Consider the following 11302-nt stretch of genomic DNA (forward strand, 5'->3'; position numbering starts at 1 on the left):
CATGAGCAGGTGCTTGAGGTTGTGGCCAGTGAACGCTCCATTGTGGTGTCACTTGTCCTGTGAGTGTCTTATACCAAACCTCTGACACCAGGCGCTGGCACTCTACTTGCTGTTGCTGGGAAAGTTTCTGCATGTTTTTCACAACATACGACGCAAAGTCATCAAATTCATCCGGTTTCCGGAGCAGTTGTGAAGGTGTCCACAATAGTAACGAGTCTTCCACAAATTTAGTTTTCCTTGGCTCTCTCCTGACAAGCTGTTGCGGTGGAGATACGGGTACAGCTGAAGTCTTGTGACTGTAGTGTAAAAAGAAAATTTTTATTACATTTTAAAACATTTTCACTTTTTTTTTTTTTTTTTTACAGTTCCCTACAAGTGTGGAAGAATGGCAAGCTATAACAAAAAAATTTTTTTCAGTTGCTGGAATTTCCCAAACTGCAGCGGTGTGATAGATGGGAAATGTGTGCGCATCACCAAAACACCAAATGCGGCTCTGACTACTTTAATTATAAGGGCTACTTCAGCATTGTTCTCCTGGTGGTGGTCAACGCAAACTATTAATTTATTTTCATGGATGTTGTGAAAAATGTCTGATGCTCAGATGGCGGGTCACTAAGGAATACCTGGTTCTTAGAGAGGCTCACCACTAACTCCATTCATCTGCCGCCTGCTGAGCAGACATAGAATGGCCTGGGTTTTGTTTTCGTGGCAGACGAGGCCTTCCCATACACATGGGAAGGCCTAACACATAATGAAGCCGTACCCACAAAGAGTCGTCAACCACGATAGGCGCATATTCAACTACCGACTTTCTATGGCCCGTCGGGTTGTTGAGAATGCACTCGCGTCAGTTTCAATGGCACATTCTGGCCTGTTGGTTGGGAGACACACAGACCATGAAGTCAGAGAAAGTAGGAAACGAGATTGGCGTTACTTTGGTGGACGGATCGCTCCAGTGGGGTCGCTCTCTCCAGTTGTGGGATTGGCTGGTGGTTACCACCGATGCCAGTCTCAGGGGCTGGGGAGCAGTAGTACTGGACTTGAGATTGCAAGGCTTGTGGTCAGTAGAGGAATCGGTACTTCCGATAAATGTGCTGGAGTTGCGGGCTGTGTGGCAGACGCTGACACAGGCAGAAGAGAGGATTTCCGATTCGCATTCAGTCGGACAATGCCATGGCTGTGGCATACTTGAACCACCAAATGGGGCACGCGCAGTCAGTTGGCAATGACGTGGTGTCAAGGTTTTTCAGTGGGCAGAGGTCCATGTTCCAGCCATATCTGCTGTATTCATCCCAGGAGTCAGGAACGTGGAGGCGGATTTCCTGAGCGGGGAGAAGCTCCTGGAAGGAGAATGGGCTTTACATCCCCAAGATTTTCAGGAGATTGTGGCTCGATGGGGCTCCCGGACGTGGATTTGATTGCGTCCAGACACAATGACCAGGTTCCCAGGTTTTGTGCTTGGTCCAATAATCCTCTGGCTTGGGCGGTGGATGCCATGACGATTCCTTGGCATTTTGACATGGCTTATGTGTTCCCCCGTTTACAATGATTCCCCGTGTGTTACGGAGGGTACGGTCACAGGGGACCATGTGATATTGATAGTGCCGGATTGGCCAAGGAGATCTTGGTATTCCAGCATTCAGAGGATGTCGACACAGTCGTGGCGTCTTCCTCTGTGACCAGACCTCCTCGTGAAGGTCCGTTTTATCATCAGGACCTTGCTCAGCTGAGTGTGGCGGCTTGTTTTTAAGGAAGAAAGGGTTTTCAGAGGCAGGTCATTTCAACCATGATCAGTGCCAGAAAACCAGTGCATCAAAGAACTAACACAGGGTCTGGAAGATCTACATTAGATGGTGTGAACGCCAGAGGGTTCACACTTACCGGTTTAAAGTTTCTAGATTGTTGGAATTCTTACAAGATGGATTTTCGTTGGGACTAAGTCTTCAGTCTTTAAAGGTCCAAGTTTCGGCCTTGTCCATTTACTTTCAAAAGAAAGTGGCTCTGATTCTGGAGGGACAGACATTTTTGCAAGGGGTTACTAGATTGAAGTCTCCTTATAAGCAGCCGGTGGCGCCATGGGACTTGTACTTGGTGTTGTCGGTCTTACAGAAACCTCCTTTTGAACCGTTGAGGTCTGCTGACCTTAAATTTCTTATTTGGAAATTAACTTTTTTGTTGGCAATCGCCTCAGCTAGGCGTGTTTCAGAGTTAGGAGCGTTATCCTGTAAGTCTCCGTCTTTAGTTTTTCATGATGACCGAGCTGTGCTTAGAACAGTTCCAAAATTCTTGCCAAAAGTTGTTTCTTCATTTCACTTAAACCAGGAAATTGTTCTTCCAGTGTTTAGTCCTGAGGAAGAAACCAGGAAAAGGGACAGATTGAAGAATTTGTATGTGGTGCGCGCCTTGCGCATTTATGTGGACAGAGTGAAGGGTATCCGAAAAACGGATTCTCTCTTGGTGTTGTACGATGTACACAAATTGTGCTGGCCTGCTTCTAAGCAGACCATTGCTAGGTGGTTGAGATCGGTTATTGCTTTTGCCTATACAAAAGTGGGCAGGACATTGCCTTCCAGGATCAATGCTCATACCAACAGGTCAGTGGCTGCATCTTGGGCGGTGCGCCATGGGGCTACGGCTGAGTAAATATACAGGGCTGCCAATTAGTCATCTGTTTACACCTTTACCAAATTTTACAGGTTCCATGAGTTTGCATCGGAGGACGCATCATTCGGGCGAGCAGTGATGAAAACTGCAAACCTGAGCGTACCCTCCCAAAGGACCGGCTCCAGGATAGATGAAGAAGAAAAAGGGATTTGTAAGAACTTACCGTTCGAATCCCTTTCGCTGATTCTATCCTGGTGACGCAGCGATCCCTCCCTTACGCTCAGTAAGTAATACCGTTTTCATGTATCATCATGTTATAATGGTTATGTTAATTGATTGTGCATATAGTATTGTGGCATTGTGCTGAGTTGTTGTATCCTAGTGTGCTCTGGAAGTTGAACTGAGGCATGATGGAATGCAGTGAGGGAGGAGCCTGCCGTCTTCAAATGTTTAGCATAGGTGCCTGGATCCTATTGGACCCTACTACATCCCAAGGTCAGCTGCGTCACCAGGATGGAATCAGAGAAAGGGATTTGAATGGTAAGTTCTTACAAAAATCCCTTTTTATCCAAAAAACAAATGTATTGCCATATGTATCTTATGTAAAGCTGCAATAAGCAAGGGTAAGGATGTTGGTCACCTAGGGAAATCCTCCCTTATACATCACCTGAAGTGCATTCATAATTCACTGTTTAGTTCAGGAACTGTGGCTATGACCATAAGCAGTCCAGTGACACCTAAATCCCTTGGTCCTGTTGTATCCAAGCACCTGAAAACCACACCAGCAACTCCCTCCTTGTCAATTTCCTCCTCAATCCGGATCGGAAGTAGTCCTGCAGGCCATGTCACTGGCATGACTGACTCCTCTTCTATCCGGGATTTCTCAGCAGGATCCTGCAGCACTACACCTACTGCTGTTGCTGCTGGGAGTCATTTATCATCCCAGAGGGGAAGTCGGAACACCGTTACGTGTTTCACTAAGCAATTGACTGTCCAACAGTCATTTGTGATGAGGATGAAGTATGACAGTGGTCATCCTATGACAAAGCGAATAACTGCCGCCTTGACAGCTATGTTGGTGTTAGACGTGTGTCCGGTGTCCGCCAGCAGTGGACACCGTGGATTTAGATGATTGATTAAGGTATTGTGTCCCTGGTACCAAATCCCATCTAGATTCCACTACACTAGGCAGGCGATACCCAGGATGTACAGAGACGTCTGAAAAAGTGTCCTCGGTGCCCTGAAAAATGCAGTGTTACCCACTGTCCACTTAACCACGGACATATGGACAAGTGGTTCAGGGTAAACCAGTGGTTCCCAAACTGTGCGCCTAGGCTCCATGGGGTGCCTTGGAGCACTTGTAGGGGTGCCTCAGGTTGGTGGTCCAGAATCAGTTCAAGTTATTTATGGCCAATGAAATGGGTAAAATCAGTGCTTGTGGCTTCCAATTAAAAACATGTAGGTAAACAGAATTGAATCATGTTTCTCACCACATAAGTGGACCTAAGGAAAACATTTAAATCACAACTTATTTAATATGTTTCCTGAAATTAGTAACCAACTTTTGGCCTAGGGGTGCCTTGAAAAATATTCTGTTACTTTAGGGTGCCGTGATTCAAAATGTTTGGGAACCACTGGGGTAAACTAAGGACTATATGACTGTGACAGCCCACTGGGTAGATGCATCGCCTTCCACAGCAACAGCAGCAGCATCATCTCCGAAACGCCAGCTCCTTCCAAGGCAGGCTACACTATGTATCACCAGTTTCAGTAGGAGGCACAATGCCGACAACCTCCAAGAAACTGAGGGAAATCATCTCGCAGTGCGTACTCCACTTAGACTCTCCTGGGGATTTGTGGTGTCTGACAACGCCAGTAATATTGTGTGGACATTACATATAGGAAATTTCAAACACATGCCATGTTTTGCCCACACAATAAATTTGGTGGTGCAGCATTTCCTGAAAAGCATCAGGAGCGTACAAGAGATGCTTGCGGTGGCCCACAAAATTGCAGGACACTTTCAACATCCTGCCACTGCCTGCCGAAGGCTGGAGCAGCATCAAAAACTCCTCAACCTGCCCTGCCATCACCTGAAACAAAAGATTGAATGGAGGAGCAGCAAAAGGCCATTCAAGCCTACACAGCCACCTACGACATAAGACAAGGAGCGGGAATGCACCTGACTCAAGTGCAGTGGAGGCTGATTTCCGTGTTGTGGAAGGTTCTCCAGCCGTTTGAACTTGCCACACGTGAAGTCAGTTCTGAAACTGCCAGCTTGAGTCAGGTCATTCCCCTGATCAGGCTGTTGCAGAAGCAGCTGGAGAAATTGGAGGAGCCAAAGCACTGCGATTCCGCAAACCATGTAGCTCTTATGAATGAAGCCCTACATACCTTTTGCCAGGATATGAGGGTGGTCAAAAGAACAAAAGTGGAACAGCACCGTGCTGAATAGTATTAATATTTATTAAAATGAACAAATATTGTGGTCAACAATTAGACAGACATGACTTAAAAACACAAATTAAGAGATTTTATGCTCCACATCTCTTTCATAGAAATATTATTGTTAATTAGTAGATGCATGCATTTAAACGGATTGTCCTTTGTTAAACTGGGTAGTATAGTTAGTTTTTGCAATTTAGGATTAACAGTCCCCACTTCATGTGCACATTATAGTGGTTTATACTTAAGTGAATGTCCAGGAATAACAAATGGGATCTGGCTTGCAGTCACCAACCATCTTCTCCGACCACTGGTGCAATTCTATATGCGGTCTTATCCCAGATTGATAACGCTGGTTCTGTCTTAAAAGCAGCTCACTTATTCCATGACAGGTAGGAGCTGATTGGCCGGTGATAAAAACCAGACACTTTATCACTTCACCGAGCGGACACAAGTCTACAGCGGTGCAGAGATTGTCATCAGAAGTGGACTGCGACATGGCAACAGCTATTCCTTCATTTTCTCCCACACCTGTGGCTGCGAGGAAACCACTCAAATTTCCTACCTGACCCGCTTGCAGGGCAGGCAGGAGCGAGTTTGGACATCTGGTCCAGACTGAAGGACCTGCCAATGATTGCTGACATATCTGCTGTCCCTGCATTTGATGCTGTCACCATTGAAAAAATGGTGACAGCATCCAAGTAGACATGTCAGATAGTCAGTACCTGTACTGGCAAAAAAAAGGCAGTTTCTAGGCTCCTCTACAAACTGGTTCTATTTTACCTGAGTTGTCCCCCCTCCAGTGTGTACCCAGAAAAGAATTTTTAGTACAGCCGGGAACCTGGTCCTCGAGCAGTGTAGGAGGTTGCTTCCACAAAATATGAAGAAGATGATGTTCATCAAAGTGAATTATCAGTTCTTCACTGAAAACCAGCGATTGCCTCCAGAGACTACAGAGGGACCTGTGATTGTGGAGTCCATTGGGGACAAATTGATAATCTGTGAGGATGAGGAAGTACATCACATGGGGTGAGGATGAGGATGACATCTTGCCTAATTAGAGGGAGAGAATAATTGCTTATTTTTTTGTTGGGGCCCGAAAAAAAACCCAATAATTTCAGCCACAGTCGTGTGGCAGACCCTGGCGCTGAAATTATTGGTTTGTTAAACCATGCGTGTCCTGGTTATACAACATAAGGGTACCATTATATGCTCTTTGGCTCCTAGTTTTTCAAACTGCCATCCTGTCTGCCACTATATTGGCACTCCTAGATGGGCCACATGTTTTTGCCGCCCACTTGTGTCACTTATCATAGTCATCCAGCAACCTTTTGGCCTAAAAACAATATTGTGAGGAGTGTGGGGTTCATAATAGACTGGAAATGAGTGGAAATTAATGTTATTGAAGTTAATAATAGTGTAGGAACAAAAAAAAAAAAATTTTTTATGCTGTTTTCAAAAAAATCCACACCCAGAATCCAAAATCCGGAAGGATGGTTTTGGCAAAAGCCATTAGAACGCAAAGCCCGAAGGAAATCCAGACCCAAAACCTGAAAAGTGGGCGGTGCACACCTCTAGTTGTAATAAAACTTTAGGCTGACTGCATGATGTGTGTAAAAAGGATTGAGGAGAGAATTCTCAACGTGTGCGGCATTCTCCGCCATCACGCCGCGTATCCCAGTGCAAACAGCAAGTGCGCTCCTCTCCTGCCAACGCGTTTCAACAGGATAACCTGTCTTTTTCAAGGCTTGGAGAGGAGTGCTAGGAGTGCTAGGAAGACCATATTTATACACATGCACATTAAGCCGAATATGACAACTTCCGCCGGAAATGCAGTACTGGGCGGAAGTTCCACAAAATAGGGGAATTAACCCAAGGCATGTTTGTAATAATGCCCATACTTGAACAGATAAAAATATACATAAAGGTAGTGTCAGTATCCTCAATATAAGCGTCCAGCGCCGTTCTCCGTGTCCCATGGAACGCATCGGAGCCGGCCGCTGGAACGCATAGTCACTTCCGGTGCGTCACTTCCGGAAGAGACTGTATTGTTTACATCTCGCAGCACAGTCCTCCGGGCGCCGTGGAGCGCACCGGAGTCGGCTACTGACCCGCATGACGACTTCCGGATTGTGGCCCTTATTCTGATCGGTGCGGATATATCCGCGTGCGTTCGGGCCGCCGATGTTTTGTGTCTGCGCATGTGCAGAGGCGTCTCTGCGCATGTGCGAGCGGGGCGTACGGCCAAATCCCGCATGATATGTGAACACTCCGAACAGGGGGTGGAGAGGGGCGTGAAGGGCTATTTGGGCTCATTACCATATGCATACGCCCCGCGTTTCATGGGAGTTCCCATGAAAACGCTGGGCGTACGTATGGTAATGCGGCCGTGACGCACGTGTAGGGGGCGGACATATGACATCGCCGGATGTCAGCTGCCCGCCCAGATCCCTGCTTTTGCACGGAAAAATGTCCGTGTGGTCTGAGGTTGCGGGTGCTGGTGGAGCACTCGGTCCTGCATTCGATGGTCTGCGACCATCGAATGATGGGGGAGGTTCCCTTAGATGGAAGAGGCGTATTCCGTGAAAAATACACGTGCGGTCCGTTCGGCCACCTTCTTACCGCATACGGACGGAGTTGGCGATCCGTATGGAAGGCGGGTTTTCGCACGCACGGTCCTGGCCGCATAATCGGCTCCGGCCGCACCGATCAGAATAAGGCCCCGTGTGTTGCCGGAAGCAGCCTTTTATATATAGCGCTGTGGAACGCACCAGGAAATATGCTGGAGCGCATCGGGACTGTCAGTCCCGATGTACGCAATACAAAAGGATGACTGGGGTACTAGTTGCAATGGTTAAATTGCATTAAAAATAACAAAGTGCATATTCCTTAGTGAATGATTAAATATTTTGAAATTGTGTTCCATGTTGTTGCTCCCCCTCCAGTTATTTATAAATAATGTAATGCCTTGTTGTTTCATTTATTGTATTTTATTGATTCAATATATCTTATTATTCCAACTATTATTTAATCCACATAGGGTGATGATCCACTATTTTAATACATAATGGGCGTGATTCAGACCTGTTTGTTAGGCTGCGTATGTTCATAGCTTAGCCGCCTATCGCCCCACGGAATGCCTGCTCCCGCCATTCGACTCCCCTCTCTAGCATGTGAGGGGATGTGTACACTAACACATCCCCTCGCATGCAGCCGCACAAAGGAAAAATAATTTGATGGTCACTCGCCATCGAATGATTTTCCCTCCATTCGCAATAAAAAGAAAGCCAGGACTTACTTTTCATTTGAATGCTGTCCTCTGAATTTAGGGTGGGCACCAACATCATGTGACATCAGCCGTCCACCCCAAGCAGGCATTGACAAGCCTGCATCTGCAGGGGTATGCCCCACATTTTTATTGGCATGCCCATAAAACGCTGGGTGTTCCCCTGCTTCTGCCCCTTGCTCGACCCCCTCTCGCCCCTCCTGCAGCGAATGGCTGAGTGTGAAACTTGCCAAAGATGGTCGCTCCCAGGGTTTGCGCATGTACACGCGCAAATGCTGTCCATCGGAGATGGAGAAGACCTCATACACAGCATGCAATTCACATCTTCAACACTGGGTGGCTAGTGCTCCACTAATCCTGTACTGTCGAGTGAAACCGTACAAATGTGTTAAAGCAATGATCGGTTGATGTTATGGCTGTGTAAGCGTCTAAGCCCATAGACAAATCAATAAATAAAAATAGCATATGCTAATGCAAATGAACATGTTAAAGCAATTGTCCATTCACGTTAGGGTTGTGCTAGCTTCCAAGTCCCATAGCCAATACAGTCTAAGCAAAACAATTGGGTAGGGATCGCTGCTTACATTTACACATGAGCTGGTGTCACTATCACCAGGCTTCTTGGTCAAGTGGTGAAGTGTCGTCCACAAGGTGCTGGTTCTTCTTGTGAACCTGTTTGGTGCTCGAGTCTGACCTGCTATGTATGTCACTCATACTGGAACTTGCTTATCCCCATAGCTCCTGTGTGTTGTGAATGGTGTAATGAGATGCATTAGCAGCAATGCCCTGATACAGGAAAAATCCTATGTTGTTGCTTGCTCCAAAGATGTGGCTGGCTTCCACAAGGTACTGGTGGAAACGCACATCATGCCTTCAATACAGACACTCTCCACTGCAGGGGGAAACCACTTCAGCTACATGCCGTGATCTTACCCTCATCCTCTCCTGACACAGGTATCCTTCTGGTGAGGGTGCTGCCACCTCTGATCTCTGCAATTCAGGTGTAACAGGGCACACATAACACCACTCACAGGAGCCAGGAACCACTCACACTTATCTGCCTTTCTATCAACATATCATCGGAGTCTCTCTCATCCCCACCTGCTCTTTGAATACAGGGCAGTAGAAGTCACCCTGAACATCCGCACTGTACTGCCTCTATCTCCCCTGCCACAAGCTGTCCCACTCTATTCTCTATACCTATGTGATCATGTTAATTTAATTTATATGTATATTATTACTGGGTTAACAGATAAGGCTACTGATTATGATAAAGTCTGGGGCCACTAAAATCTAATTTATATTTGGCTATGAATGGCAGCAAACGCTGTCATTTATTGAAAGACACACTGAAAAACACTAATGATTTGTTAAAAAAAAAAAAAAAAGTGTTGATTCAAAAAGTCACATAGTTAGGATCCTGTATTATTTGAGACAAATTTAGAGGGAGGTCAATATTATTATTTTTGATGCATACTGCATGGTTATGCTTTCTCCTGGATAGAGTGATATGTATACTAAATCCTATCCTTTGATCCTCAGGATGTATTATTAGCATCTTCACAGAGACATTGATTAGAGCAGTGGTTCCCAACCTTTTTTCTCTCCTGTACACCTTGATTAGGCTTTTCATTTATGATTACCCCCTCCTCTCAATTTGAAATATCCACAGTACTTTTGATTGGAGTGGAATTGAGCAGTGTCCTTATATTGAGGAGTAGTGTGTGGTCAGGAATTGTGTTGCCTGTGTACTGTCTGGGTTTCCCGCTAATGCAGAGCTGGCCAATAGGTCGATCATGATCTACCCATCAAATGCGGAGCTCCCAATGGAAGACCGCGATCAAGTGCCCTAATGTACCATGGAAACAGCTTCTGAAACCTTTGGGAGGCTCTCAGAGGCTTCCGCATTCCCAGCATGCAGTGAGCAGGTGCACGGTGAAGTCATGGTGTCACTCGCGCACCGTGAGTGAGGGACCAGGGCACCCGGCACCGTACTGGAAAGCCTGCATCCTCTGTAGGGCTGGTTGGCTCATTATGCAGGTTGGAGCCGTCACAGTAATGGCGCCTCCCCGCCGATGGCTCTCATTGTCCGCCTGCCCACCTGTGTCTCCCGTCATCCACCCACCTTTGCTTCCTGCTGTCCCAGATCAATACAGCAGGTGGCTAGGACAGTTTGGGAGGGGAAAAGACAGACCTGAGGGAGGCATGCAGGGGTGCTGGGTTTCTCCACAGTCCACATGGTTTTATTTTTATATGCAGTGGGAGGGGGACTCCTCACAAGTGCAAGCACATTCCAGTTGCTGCCTGTGTGTCATGAACCTGGGTGTTTGTTCTTCTGTTCCCCAGTTTCTACATGGTATTTCGGTGTATTCTGCCTGGATTCATTCAGCCTGCACCTAGGCTGCAATCACTTTGTGTGAGACTATGGTCAGCTCTCACTAATTACACACCTGAAAGACTTTAGCCCGGGTTCTGACAGTTGTAACCCCTTAGATCACTGCTAGCAGTAGTTCAGCATTTCTCCATTTGAACTCTCATTGAATTCCTCTATGAGTAATTAGTACAACCTTGGTGCAGCCCTTGATTATCTCTGCAAATCAGCTTTTTGTATCTGGATCTGAAAGCCAGCATTCCCTGTGCATTTTAGGAGTTAGGCTTCAGTATTTTACAGCCTACTAGGCCTCTCTCTTCTTCAAAGCCTACCTGGAGTACTGACATCACAGGGTCTGATCATCTGACCATGAACTATCCAATTCTGTGTCAGCCTGACTCTCTCTGAATCACCTGTCTCCAGTCATCCATTAACTATGTATAAATAGAGACCTGGGACTCCAAGGCTGTCAGATCCTCAAGTCACAAGCTTAGTGGCTGAGCCTCCTGTGTAAGTCATACTGACTGCCCTGGATCATGCAAGCCTCTGCTCCTGTCCAGCAGCTCCTACCTATTATCTTACATCCAGCCCAGTCC

This window comes from Crinia signifera, chromosome 2 (assembly GCF_055691185.1).
Source record: "Crinia signifera chromosome 2, ASM5569118v1, whole genome shotgun sequence".
Taxonomy (NCBI): domain Eukaryota; kingdom Metazoa; phylum Chordata; class Amphibia; order Anura; family Myobatrachidae; genus Crinia; species Crinia signifera.